At 33.9% G+C, this 13,634-nt stretch overlaps 1 long non-coding RNA gene across 3 annotated transcripts; it reads left to right on the top strand.

Moving 5' to 3' along the window:
* The first annotated feature begins 1,770 nt into the window (after window positions 1-1,770).
* Window positions 1,771-9,242, top strand: LOC128862942 (uncharacterized). 3 transcript variants are annotated; one of them, XR_008454565.1, is made up of 2 exons: window positions 1,771-2,023; window positions 8,950-9,242. It is a non-coding gene; the product is annotated as an uncharacterized LOC128862942 (long non-coding RNA). The 3 variants fall into 3 exon arrangements; XR_008454564.1 differs by having other exon boundaries at window positions 1,771-2,043; XR_008454563.1 differs by having other exon boundaries at window positions 1,771-2,089.
* The last annotated feature ends 4,392 nt before the right edge of the window (window positions 9,243-13,634 follow it).

Raw genomic sequence — 13,634 nt, 5'->3', positions numbered from 1 at the left:
TTTTGCATGAAAAATATTGCAATTGTTTTAGAAAAGAGTCACTTCAATTAAGTTCATATATTTTAAATTTCTTCGATCCATTTGTATTCATCCTTCATTTACAGGTTTTTTCAGGAACAGAGCCGAGGGATTTCTGCTTTTCGTGTAACGTCCAAGTATTATTATTAATAAGAGACGAATATTCCTTCTGCATAGCAGCTGTCCACTCTGGGCTGCTCTCTCTCCTCTCCATAGGATTGCGGAATATCGATTTCAATGTTCTTATTCATAGAGCTTAAAATGTTTAGCGGCTTCGATGGTCGACTTGGTTTGCCTCTTCGAATTATTCGGCGGTCCAGGATCATTTTTCTTCACTCTGTCACCATCTCCTTCTTCACCGGAACTACCATCGCCAACATCTTCAGAATTACTCTCGCCATCGTTGTCTTCATTAGCAACATTCGCGTCAAAACCTGCGCTCTCTTCACCAACTGCATCACTGCCTTAGCCGAACTCATTTAATGTCAAGCTCCTTCCAGCTACTTGAAGTAGTTTCCCAGCATCAAAACTATTTTCGTCGATCTCAATATCCATTTTTCAACTACGCGATGATAAACTGGGTCGTATAGACGATAAGCTTCCGAAGTTAATGTAAGCCTAACCATGAAAACTTGTCACCTCTTGCTTGGAACTTGCTCGTTGGTGCTTTATTATGTGACACAGCTAATGAGCCAAAAATTCGAAAATGGTTTACTATAGGTTTCTTGGAGTGCGGCTTTGACGACTTGTGCAACATTTTTCTTTTTTTCTGCCAATTCACGACTGGTGTGGCGACCCTCCTCCTTCAAAAGTGATTTGACACGTTCTTCATCGAATACAGAAGATCTTCCGCTGCGGGACGTATCATCTACGTCAAAGCCGTCATTTTTGAACTTTGCAAAGCATTTCCGTGGGATAGACGTTGCAAATGTCCCGGACTGCTTCGACAGCTTTTTAAACTTGATAAAAAGCAAAGAGGAGCAGGTGTCGAAAATATTTATTTTCCCCTCTTGGGTATTCCATTTCTAAGCCTCAAAACTAATAAAAAATTAAATAACTCAAAAATACAATTAACATAGTTTTGTAGAGCCGAAAGAGTTCTATCGAATGAATACTTACCCTTTGCCGAACAGCAAACAAATCGTTGTTAAATAAAAGAATTTATAAAAACGCTATGAACTTATTACCCAACTCAATAATTACAAAACTATTATTTCCGAATTTTTTTTTCCTTGTTCACCCCTCTCGTGGGCATAGAACGTCGACAACACATTTGTCTTACGCTGGTTACGTAAATCTATATGCTTTCAGATAGGGTAGCCTGCCGCTACCGGAACCTAAACCATCTCTGTTTTACATTTTTCTGTCATAAGGACCGCACAGACGGTATTTTGATTGGGAGTTACAAAAGTTTTTTCTGAACCACTCCCTAACATCTCCACCAAGTTTTATTAAATAAATCAGTATACTTTACCTTAAATTGCGCACGTCGCATTACACTAAACCCGCTCCGTTGTTGTTTTTAATTTATTGATTCAGCTTAGTTTTTCTAATTTTTTTAGTACCCAAACAAATTTTATTTTAAACGGCCTACGAATTTATCCCATACTATCAGTATGCTGCATTAAGCGCAGCAAAATTTTAAAAAGTTTATAATTTCGCTATTAGCTCACAATACAACCCTGTGCCTTCTCTTGCTGATCTTTCCACATCAATTGCACACTCACACAGAGAACTTGCACATGTGTGGATCTTCTCTGACATGTGTTTTTCTTCTCCGTACGCCATTCCACGCTCATTCAACTCACCTTATCTAAAATTCAATTAGCTCTCACTCAACACACACACAGGTAAAACAAGCACAGTACTCTTCTATTCTTCAGCTTTCGTTCGTTCGCAAATGAAGCACTGGCACTAAGCTCCAAATGGGTGAGCAACAGATTTCAGTATGGTGCGATTTCGTGTTAAGAACGTGTGTGATTTTATTAAAGCGCTCTCTCTAGTGGTGGGCTAACATTTGTTTTTGTTAGTTTATTTTCCTTCAACTGTACATTGTATTTGCTTGTATACGGTATATTTGTACATATGCAAGATTATAAGCGCTGCTGTTGTTTTTTTACGAATTCCCTTCGCCTGTGCCTTCAGTCAAACGCCATTTCTAGATTTTTTGTCGTATGGTGAAGAAATAAAACGGTGTTTGATATTTCATACAAAAACAATTCTCTAGAATTACAGTTTATTCCGTGAGCAATTTCGTGCCAGAAAAATGCAGTGATTATAAAGCGAAATATGCCTGAATTTCGCGTGTGTAATGGCATATTGAATTGCATTTCGCAGTGGAATACGTACAAACGATGCATGCATTGAAATACGAAACAAATAGCAAGTGAATTTAGCGTGCAATCAAAAAACGGCAAAAAAAAAAACCAGAAAAACGACGATAACCTAACCCCACTAAATACAAGCAAACAAATATGTGTGTATGCGAGTGTGTGTGTATAGCCCACTGCCGTATGTGTGTTACTGTTACTCGAACTTAGCCATCGACAGCTGTGCAGTGGAGCCAACTTCTAACCGCAAAACCCGCTTCTACCTCGTTATGCTGCGTCGTTTTTGTTAATAAATTTCTATTTATTATTTATGATTTTATTTGTCGACAACCGCCATCGCAACAGCGTAACAATTGCAAAATAAAAAGCTCAAAACCATAAATTTCGTTACAAAAAGCCGTAACTCGAAAAATAATGTTTGAATTGTTGTTGTTGTTGCAGCCGTTTAGTGCCTGTGACTGGAGTATCATTTGAAGTGTCAAGGGCATCTAATTGGAGCTTCAGCAAACGCGCTGGAATCGCAGCTATACCCAAACAGCTGTGCTGCAAGAACTAGAAAACATTTAATTGCTAGTGATCAGGTGCTGATGGCCATCTCCTCACACCTTTCGACAGTTTATTTCTCAAAATGCCACTTCGCTGCGTGTATCGCACATCGGCACTTACATTTGTACATTCAGAACATAAACTTTAATATCGCACAGCGCAAATATATGGATTTTTTATAAATTCAAAGCTTAAAAGCAGCTGCACGTACCTTTTGGTTTACGTAAACATGGCACACATAGCGATAAACTGACCAGCAGATTAACACACAGCCGGTAATACAAGCGGCATTAAAGAGCGCAGCGCTGCTGTTATTGAAAAAAGTACAACTCTGATTCGATTAATCGAACAGATATGCCTACAAATCGCCAATTAAAAGATTTGAGTTCAGAATTTAGCTGGGCTAGCAACTTACTTTATTGACTTTGCACTTTAATGTACTTGCACCTCCCATAATTTTTTTGCAAATAGATTTTATTTTCTTTTTCTTTTCCCTCTTTTTGTCATATACATTTTTTAAGCCGTTGCTATACACCTCTATATATTAGAAAACCTTTGATCCGAGTTATTAAAAACTTTCAAAACCTTTCGGAAAAAAACTGCATATATTTGTTTTTCATTTTCCGCGCGACCAACAACGCATAATTTTCTAGCGCAGCTTAAAATCCCAAATAATAAAAGGCTGGGCATAATTTTTCGGAACAAATAATCCAGTTCACTAACAAACGCAAAATAAACCAAAGCGAGTTCATATGAGATGGGCAGCTAATTTTATTTAATTATTAATTTTATAAAATTTTTCTTTAATTCATTTATTTCCCTACTAAATTTAATATTTTTTTATTTATTAGTTTTATTTAATTTTATTATTTTTTCCTTTTATTTAATTTTTGTTTTTTAGTTTAATTTATTATTTATTTTATTATTAGTTTCATTTCATTTTTTTATTGAGTTTTTTCGTTTTATTGATAAATGTTTTTGTTTATTAATTTCATTTCATTTAATTTTATTATTTTTTTTTCAATTTGTTCATGATTTTTTTATTTTGTTTCATTACTTTTTTATTCATTAGTTTTTTATTTTTATTTAATTATTAATTTTTTTTAATTCATTTATTTCCATACTAAATTAAATATTTTTTTATTTATTAGTTTTATTTAATTTTATTCATTAATTTTATTATTTTTTAATTTTATTTCATTTTATTTGATACATTTTTTTAGTTTAATTTATTAATTATTTTATTATTAGTTTCATTAAATTTTTTTTTATTGAGTTTTTTTTCGTTTTATTGATTTTATTTATTAATTTAATTTAATTTAATTTTTTTCAATTTGTTCATGAATTTTTTTTTATTTTGTTTCATTACTTTTTTATTTAGAATAAAATTAAATAAATAATTTTATTCATTATTGTTTAGTTGTTTTTTTTATTTTTTAGTTTTTTTATTTTTATTTCATTTTATTTTATTTTTTTTTTTAATTTAAGTTATTAATTCTTTTATTATTAGTTTCATTTCATATTTTTTTATTACTAAGTTTTTGCGTTTTATTGATAAATGTTTTTATTTATTGATTTCATTTCATTAAATTTTTTTTTTATTCATTAATTTTTTTCATTTTATTTATTAGTTTTATTTGATTTAATTTTACTAATCTTTTAATTTCATTTATTAATTTTAATTCATTTTATTTTATTAATTTTATGTCTTAATGTTTAAATTTATAGATTTTATTTCGTTTTATTTATTAATTAATTAAATCAAATAAACTTATAAAAGTTTCTATTTATTAATTTTCTTAATTTTATTATATTAATTTTTATATTCCGCTTATTATTTTTTTTTATTTTTTTAATCAGTTTTTTTTATTGATTTTATTCCATTTTATTTTATTAAGTTTCTCCCTTTTTTATAAATTTTTTTATTTATTATTTTTTTCCATTTATTCATAAATTTTTTTTTTTTTTTCAATTTTATTGCATAATTTTTTTTATTTCATTTATTATTTTTTAAATTTAATTCATTAATTTTATTTCATTTCTTTTTAAATTTTATTTAATCATTTTTTAAATTCTTTAAAATACGTTATTGTTCCTAAATTTCGTTGTTTACATCACTTACTTTGATTTGAAGTGAGAATTGGCGAAACCATCTGTAAAATAATTCGGATTACTCTCTAATAATGCGAATGCATTAAAATTTCGTAAAAAACGAATCCTTTTTTTATTTTTATTTCAAATTTTGTTCTTCAGGTATAAATGAAGTACGTGGAATTTTTGTTTGTGTTCCCCCTTAAATGAGACCTTTTTTAAATTAATTTATTTAATAAAATATTAAGTAACAAAAAATGGTTGTCGTGATGTGCCTAATGTCAAAAGGCGATGTAACTTTTTGTTTGCCTCTGCACAGGTTCTGATTAAAAAGGTTACGGTTTTACATTTATTAAATTCTTTTGTAAGTTTTATTTCATTTAGTAGCACTTTGCTTTATATTTTATTATCTAATTTTATGTTAGTTTAAATTATTTTTAAACTTATTAATTTTTTTCATTAAATTAAACTTTTATTTTTTTTTTTATTTTATATTATATCGCTTAATTTTTTATTAATTTTTTAATAAGTATATTTTATTTAATTTTTTAATTTATTTTTTTATTTTATTTCGTATTTTAATATAATTTATTTTATTTATTTTTAGTATTTACTTTTATGTTATTTTATATTTTATTTATTTGAATTCTTATTGTTTTGTTTTATTGTATTGTATTTCATTTTACTTTATTTTATTTCATACTATTTTTTCCTTTTTCAACTTAATTTCATTTTGTTTTATTTAATTTCTTTCATTTTTTCGTAATTTAATTAAATATTATTATTATTTTTATTACTTAAGTTTATTTAATTTTATTTCCCTCGTTTTACTTCCATGAATTTTATTGTAAAAATTTTATTTTGCTTTTTTATATTATTTTATTTTATGTTTCCCTTTGACTCCACTTTTTTAATTAATTTATTTAATTTCTTTCAATTTACTTGATTTTGTTTTATTTTCTCCACTCAATTTTTTATTTATTTATTTTTTTTCAATTTCTTTAAGGTTTCTTTATTTTATTTCATTTTTTATTTTAACGTTTTTTTTTTCATTTTACTTCAATTTTTTTTTTGCCTCGACATTTACTTTTAAATTTATTTGATTTCTTTCATTTCATTTGCGTTTATTTTATTTTTTCCTTTTATCTACATTTTAATTCTCTTATTTTCTTCCTTTAATATTATTTCTTTTTTTCAACCATTTTATTTTATTTTATTGATATAATTTTTTAAATTTAATTTTATTATTTTATTTTAATTAAATTTTCATTTTTATGCGCTTAAATCTTTCATTTCACTTCTTGGTTTTTTATTTTTTTCCTGTTTTCTCTATTTTATTTCTCTTATTTTCTGCCTCTGATTTAATTTAATTTTTTTCAGTTTGTTTTATTTTGATTTGTTCAATTTCTTTAATTTTTCTTAATTTAATAAAATTTTATTATTTTTTGTATTATTTTATTTCATGGTTTCCTTTTCTTATTTAATTTATTTTATTTTTTTCCTTTTTCTTCAATTTATTTTAGTTTTTGTTTTTGTTTCATTTTATTTAATCAATTTCTTAATTTTTTCTTAATTTAACTCTGTTATTTTATTTTAATTTATATTTTATTTTTATGATTAATTTTTTTTTTTTATTTTACTTCCAGGTATTTTATTTTCCCTTTTTTCTACATTTTGTTTTATTTATTTATTAATTTCTTTATTTTTTTAATTTAATTAAATTATTTATTTTAATATTTCATTTTATTTCATTTATTTTGTTTAAGTTATTTTATTTTATTCTTTTTTCCGCATTTGTAATTGTAATTTTTTTTATTTTAATTTGTTGTACAGTACTATCTCGATAATCCGGACACCCTTAATGTTAGGGGTCGTCCGGATTATGGGGGTGCCCGGATTATAGATGATTTTTGTTTTTCAACTAAACGTTGTTTTTTTGAAATGAACTTAACGCAATTCAGATATATGTATGTATATTACATAAATAGTTTTATTAAATACAGTACAATCATACTTACATAATAATATGTACATCTGTACATAATCAAACATTTTTTTTTAATATATTTAGTATGTACTCTTTCATTTCACATTTAGTCGCGAATTTTCTAATGGCATCACGTTTCTTTTTTATGTCAAAAACAGTAGATTTGTTGACACCAAATTCTGTTTCAAACCATCTTAATGATTTTCCTTTATCAAGGAGATCTAAAATTTCACATTTTTTCTGAAGAGTAAGGGTTTTATGAGCCCTTTTATTAAATTTTCCACTGCTCATAATAATAATGTCCACTCAATTCAGTTTGTCACTAAAGAATAAACACAACGCGTGATTTATGCTGTTGCATTTCGTATACATATATTGTTGTTAAAGTACCGCTATTTTACGAAAAACTCACAAAGCAAACTAAAAATTAAAATACATATGTATGTACATATTGCGAAGCAAATTTGAAAAATGTCCGGATTATAGAGTAAAAAATGTTAAACTGTCCGAATTATGCAGTTGTCCGGATTATAGATGTGACCGGACTACCGCGTGTCCGGATTATCGAGATAGTACTGTATTTTATTTAATGTATATTTTTTTTTTTTTTTTGTTCATAAATTTTGTCAACGTCTGCCGTTCCCACTTACCCACCTACCTTCGTGTCGATATGCTACCTCTTTTTTCTGCTTTGTTTCGGTTAACCCTTTTTTAAGTGAATTCAATTATCAAATCAAAATTCAAAGTGGCAGCTCCAGATGCGTAAATATGATTCATATACAAACACAGAAAGTATTTATCGGCTACGTCAAAAATGAAAACAACAACCATCATCATCTTCATCTACTGCAAGAACAACAAAAACAATATCAAAAATCATTATAAATAAATAAAAATCCGTGCAATAAAAAGCTTGAAAAAAAATTTTAAAGCAAGGAAAATAGACGACGACGACTCATATGAAATCTCTGCTTTGTCCCCTCCTCCGCCAACAGCGTCGAAGTTGCTGCCGATCTTGTTATTCATGCAATGAGTGAGCGCTCAGTGGCGACAACGAAAAGCGGCGGCAAAGAAAACATAAATAAATAAATACAAAAATATAAAATACGAAAGAATAAAGAAAATCATTAAAAAAGCGGCGCAGCCTGTTGAGGCGCGGCTCGGCAGTTATTTTCATGCACACTCACACACACACAGCTCTCGCAGACGTGGCAAAAAACAACGCCATGTCCGACAAGTGTATGAAACAACAACAATTCCAATAAAGCCAGCAACAAAAGAGAAGCAAAAAGCAAAAAGGCGACGAGTAAATTAATAATAACAAAAAATATAAATAACAAAATAATAAACAATTCTGACTGCATTCTTCTAATTTTGCATTTCCTGTTACTGAGTCGGCGGCCGGCATCTGCAGCGGGGGCAGCGGCGGCGGCGGTGTTGCATTGAATTTTATTTTAAGTTTTTGTTCTACCGGCTCATACGTCAACTTGCGCTCGCTGCGCTAAACCCAAAGTAACCTCTTGCCCCTCCACCCACTCCATAATCGCCGTCTGCTGTTGTTGTGGTGCATTCACCCACGCTGTGGCAGCAGCAGCCGCTTTTTGAAGCTCATTACGCCGCCACAGCAGAGCGGAAAAATGTGTGGTTTATTGGGTAGTGCACAGTTGAGTGCGCCCATACGACGAATCGCCCAACTAACCGCCCGACTTTGACGGCTCGTCCGTCGAATTGTGCATGTCAAGTGCAACATGGTGATTGTAGCCGTTCGTAGACGTCGCCGTCGTACATAACATCGCATCGCATGGCATTTAAGTGATTTATTTGTTTTTGCTTGATTTTGCAACAGCCACAGCGTGGCGATCACCAGCTGACAAAATTGCATGCATTCGCCTCCCCCAACAATTTTGTCTTTTGAATTGGTTTATTTATGTGTTTATTTTTTCTTAATTCCTCCCCCATCACTTTTTCTTTTGGCAGTCAACGACATCGTGATTGAAAGCAAAAATAAAAAAAATAACTAAATAACCGAAACACTTTTTTGTGAGGTGACCTCCCGCACACGCGCTACACCCTTTTACAGCGTTGGCAGCGCGCTAAAATATTTGCGCTTTCACTTTCGGTTGGTCGCTGTCGCATTTGTGAAAAATTACATTCGTGTAAATCATAAAAAAGAAACCAAAAATAGACAAAGAACAAAGTGTGTCAAAAATCATAGAAGTGTATAAAAAAACAACAACAACAAAAATTATAGAAGTGTACTAAAAAAACAATTATAATAAATTCAAATATAACGCAATGAATCTATTTTTGTGGCTGTGGCAAGTTGAACTAAAGTGATCTCGTGCTGAAAAAAAGTGATTCAGTCCGGTAACTTGCGGTTCCATCAACTACAATAATCGCTTTGTGTCTACTTAATAAATGCAAACCTTGTGATTTGTGTATGTGCGTGTGTGTATGTTCGTCAAATCAACCCCAACGCATTCGCCTTCAACTCGGTGACCGACTACTCACCACTCTCATCTCTTCGTGCTTCTTTTACTGACCTGTGGAATTTGAACTGTGTGCAAAATGTGAGTATTATTGCTGGTTGACGTAAGTTATGCAAAACTACTACATGCATACACATGTATGTGTGCACATATTCATGCATGCGACTTACACATTGGATATATACATATGTATAATACGAAGGTGAAAGTTTGTATTTGTGCTTACACATTACTTTACGATCCGAGCGATAACATTTCGGTTAGCTGTTGAGAGCATAGCCGTGAAGGCCTATGAGTTGTTTTGGATCCGATGGGTAGCCCTGTGGTGAGATATTTCGAAAAATCATATTACAGAAAAAATTCATACTCAGAAAAAATATTTTTGAAGGACATAGTCATAGATGAAGAAGAAGCAGAAAATTGGCCCGCTAGTTGGCGCTCGTGTTTATGATTAAATTTGGTTCACATTCAGAAAATATTTTAGTTACGCGCTGGGAGCGAAGTATCTATTTAAAAAAATTGTAATTATAGTCCATTCGGAAAAGAAAAACTACAAAAAAAAAAAAAAATTACCTGCTAGTTGTGAACTTGGAAAATTTCTGCTTATTATTCTATTTGATTGTGTGCGGGATATATGTATATGTATGTACATATATTTTTTGTTGTTTTACGGATGAGGAGGTCGAAATTGCCTAGTGCATCATCAAAGCTGCTGTCGCAACAATGGTTTGTCCGCAGACTAAAAAACTCGAACTCGTTTGAAACCGTCGCCCACCCTGGAACCGCTTTCGCATTATTTCAGAGTGTCGTACCATCTTCCTCATTACAAGGTCATTGCAGGCACCCATCCTGGTGTCGTTTTTTCATCCGGAGTATATTTTCCACGAAAGCACTGACGATTTCCCATGTTTCTTCGCTGCTCATCATCTTGTCGATTACATTTTCAGTGGTTATGTAACCGACTGCATTCTCGAGCGTTCAACGCATGCATTGGAAAAATGTGTGTTCAGAGTCATCTTCGGCAGCATCCGCGTATATGCTTGTGAGGTGTAACCTGAAAGCATTTGGGTTGTACAAAAATTCACCGAAGTTCCTGCTGTTCCACGTGGCGACGCATTTTATGAGTCTAGCCGTTCATCTGCCGCGTATTTCGTTAATCTAGCGGTCTTACCATAGCCTTAGACTTAGCATGTCCTTTATTTCGCGCGCTGTTAGGTTAGGTTAGGTTGGTATGGTTGCCCAGGGAATGGGTACACTTGGACGAAGAAAGATTCGTCCTTTGTGATACCATTATGAAGGGGGTGAAGCGAAAGAGAAAGACCGATGGGATGCAGGGAGAGGGCGGGGAGATGTGGTGCTGGGATGATTAGGAGCGTGCGGATTACGAACGATGACTATGTTTGCGTCGACCGCTTTATGCTGCGGATGAAATTCATCAGATTTTTAATGTCAGCGCCAGCTATATTAGCAGGCGTGGCAAAGAAGTAGGAGCCAAGATGCCTAGATCTTAGCCCCGCCAGAGCAGGGCAGCTAAGGAGAAGGTGCTGAGATGATTCCACCTCATCCTCCATACATCCAGCGCAAAAAGGACTCGAGGTGATTCCAAGTCTCACAGCATGCATTCCTCGCGCATTGTGTCCTGTGAGTGAACCCACGAGATTAGAGAGCTGATATTTTGTCAGCCTCAGAAGCTCGCGCTGTTAATTTGCTAACTCTTTCTTCCATTCCCTCTTTCTTTAATGCCCACAACTTTTTCCTCTCAAGGCCCTACTGCGGTAGGTGGACACAACTGTCACGGCTAGGAGAGAGATGCCCGCACAGCGTCAGGGACAGCGTTGTACCGAGGCTAGGAGCTTCCAGCGGTGATTTACCTTTAGCGCATTTGGCCACAGTTCAGCTCCGCACAAGAGAAGGGAGAGCGTGGTAGCCATCATTATTTCCCTTTTCCTTTGATGTTTGCCATCAGTTTGCTGAGTAGGAATGCCATCTGAGCGGCTTTCTCTGCGTGGTTTATTTGGGCTCAGAAGGTCAGTCTTGAGTCCTGAGTCTTCTGCCTTGATACTTTAGAACCTCTTTTGTGGTTAGCGCATTTGAGCAAGTTTGCATGCTAACTTCTAACAGAATGTGCCTCTTGGTTAGGAGTATTAGCTCCGTTTTCTCTGTGGGTAATTTGAGTCCACGTGAATCTAGCCATGTTTGTGTCCGTATCATAACTTGGGTAAGTTTTCTACGAGCTTCTTCAATTTCGTGCTGTGATGACTGCAGAGATATCGTCTGCGTATCGGAATAAAAAAGTACTATCGGACATTTTTAGATTGAATATCTTGTAATAACTAATGTTCCACAAGTCGTGACCGAGAATTAATCCTTGTGACGTCTGTACAATGAGAACCCTCTGGAGTTGGTTAGACGAGTTTGCGGTCTCGTAAGTAATTCCTCATTATGCGCTGTTGGTATGGCGGAAGTTTGACCCTTGGCTCAAAGGCGACCAATATATCTGCCCATCTTACGCTATTCAAAGTATTCCTTACATTTAAGGTGGCAAGAAGGACTATTCTTCTGGATTATATAATTGCCCTGTTGCACTGCTCCTACGCCGTTTATGACAGTTTCGACTGCTCCTATTGTACGGCTTCTAAAGCCGTGCTGCCTTGCCGATAGTACTCCGACATGGTCTATGGCTGCGGCCAGTCGAGTCTTGATCAGTCTTTCAAGGATCTTGCCTGCTGAGTTGAGATGGGAGATTCTGGTTGCCTTTCGCCTTGCTTATTAGCATAAGCTGCCGCTTTTTCCAGATATCTGAGAAGATTTCCTCTCTTAGTCAGGCGTTGTACAAGTCATGACTTGGGGTCGCATATTTGCGATCTCCTTGAGGACTTCTGTGGGTACCTAGTCTTGACTCCGAAGAAATCTGATCAAGATCTTGTGGTGCCAAGGAGCCATGGTGGTCGCTTTTTAACACATCAGTGCCAAAGACCTCAGACGTGATACGAGCGAAGGCCGAAGGCACAGAAAGTGGTCCGCCGTCGCATCCTCGTATCCAAATGCTGAGCAGAGTGCACTGTCTGAGATGCCTACCTTTTTCATGTGCTTCGGCCATAGAAAGTGGCCCGTCGTCAGTCTAACCAGCTGCCTACAGTTCCTTCTGCTTAATGACAGGAGGATTTGCGACAGTCGCTCGGATACGACAGGTAACATCAGTCCATTTGCAGTCTCTTTCAGCCTGCCAAGTTCGCTTGTGGGTTGAAGTAAGCCGTTTGCTAACCGTGGCTTTGATGGCTGCAGAAGGGAGTAGCAGAACCGGCTCCGGGGCTTTGAATATTATCTTCCTTAAGAACCACCTGCCCGAAACGGCAGGGTGTTTATACATGGAGCTAAGCAATATTAGATTCGTGTCCTATTGGAATGTTCGATGTGCTCGTAGATTAAAAATCGCGTTAGTTATATGAAAAGTGTAGTCTCCATCGATCGGAATGTCGAAATGTGGGAGTAGTTTGGGCGAGAAGTGTTTAGATCCTAAGTAAGCCTGCGGAAAGCTTGGACTTCACTCGCTTCGTCATTAAGAATGGCCTTTCATTTCTATGGTAGTTTGGCTTTAGGTCAGCTTTATGTGGAGTTTCATTTCAATCAAAGTGTAGTAGAGGTTTTCGATGAGGCTCGTACCTTACCAAATCCGTTCCGCATGTCTCGTTGAAACCGTCGTACCGAAATCGCTTGTTCTTGTAGACGCTGCTAAACGCATTTATTCCATCCACTGCGCTTATTCCATTAACTGTTACACACTGCGAGTAATTAATCATTCATTCATTTGCTTAAATAGCATAAAAACTTCAAAATCTGTATGGCAAGCAAAATAAAGTAAAATAAATGCCAATAAACTTTTTTCCAGCAGAAGTGAAATAAAATACGGCGACCTAAAAAATTTAAAATGCAGTTGATGCATTGCTCGCAAAAAATGCGGAATCAGTTTTTTTATGTAAACCGGACGCACCTTCAACTCGTAATCCAATTCGCATGGAAATAGACAACGCGACAAAAAGTCAAACAGTTTTCTGATTACTACCAATAATACACTTTTGGGAAATTTTTGCTAGCTTTAGCAAAAAAAACTTCCGCATACGAAATTATCGAGTGAAAAGCACCAAAATGTTGGTATAAAAGATGTCTCAACGG

This window comes from Anastrepha ludens, chromosome 5 (assembly GCF_028408465.1).
Source record: "Anastrepha ludens isolate Willacy chromosome 5, idAnaLude1.1, whole genome shotgun sequence".
Taxonomy (NCBI): domain Eukaryota; kingdom Metazoa; phylum Arthropoda; class Insecta; order Diptera; family Tephritidae; genus Anastrepha; species Anastrepha ludens.
The sequence above is the reverse complement of the archived record's forward strand: the minus strand, read 5'-3'. Positions and strand labels throughout refer to the sequence as shown.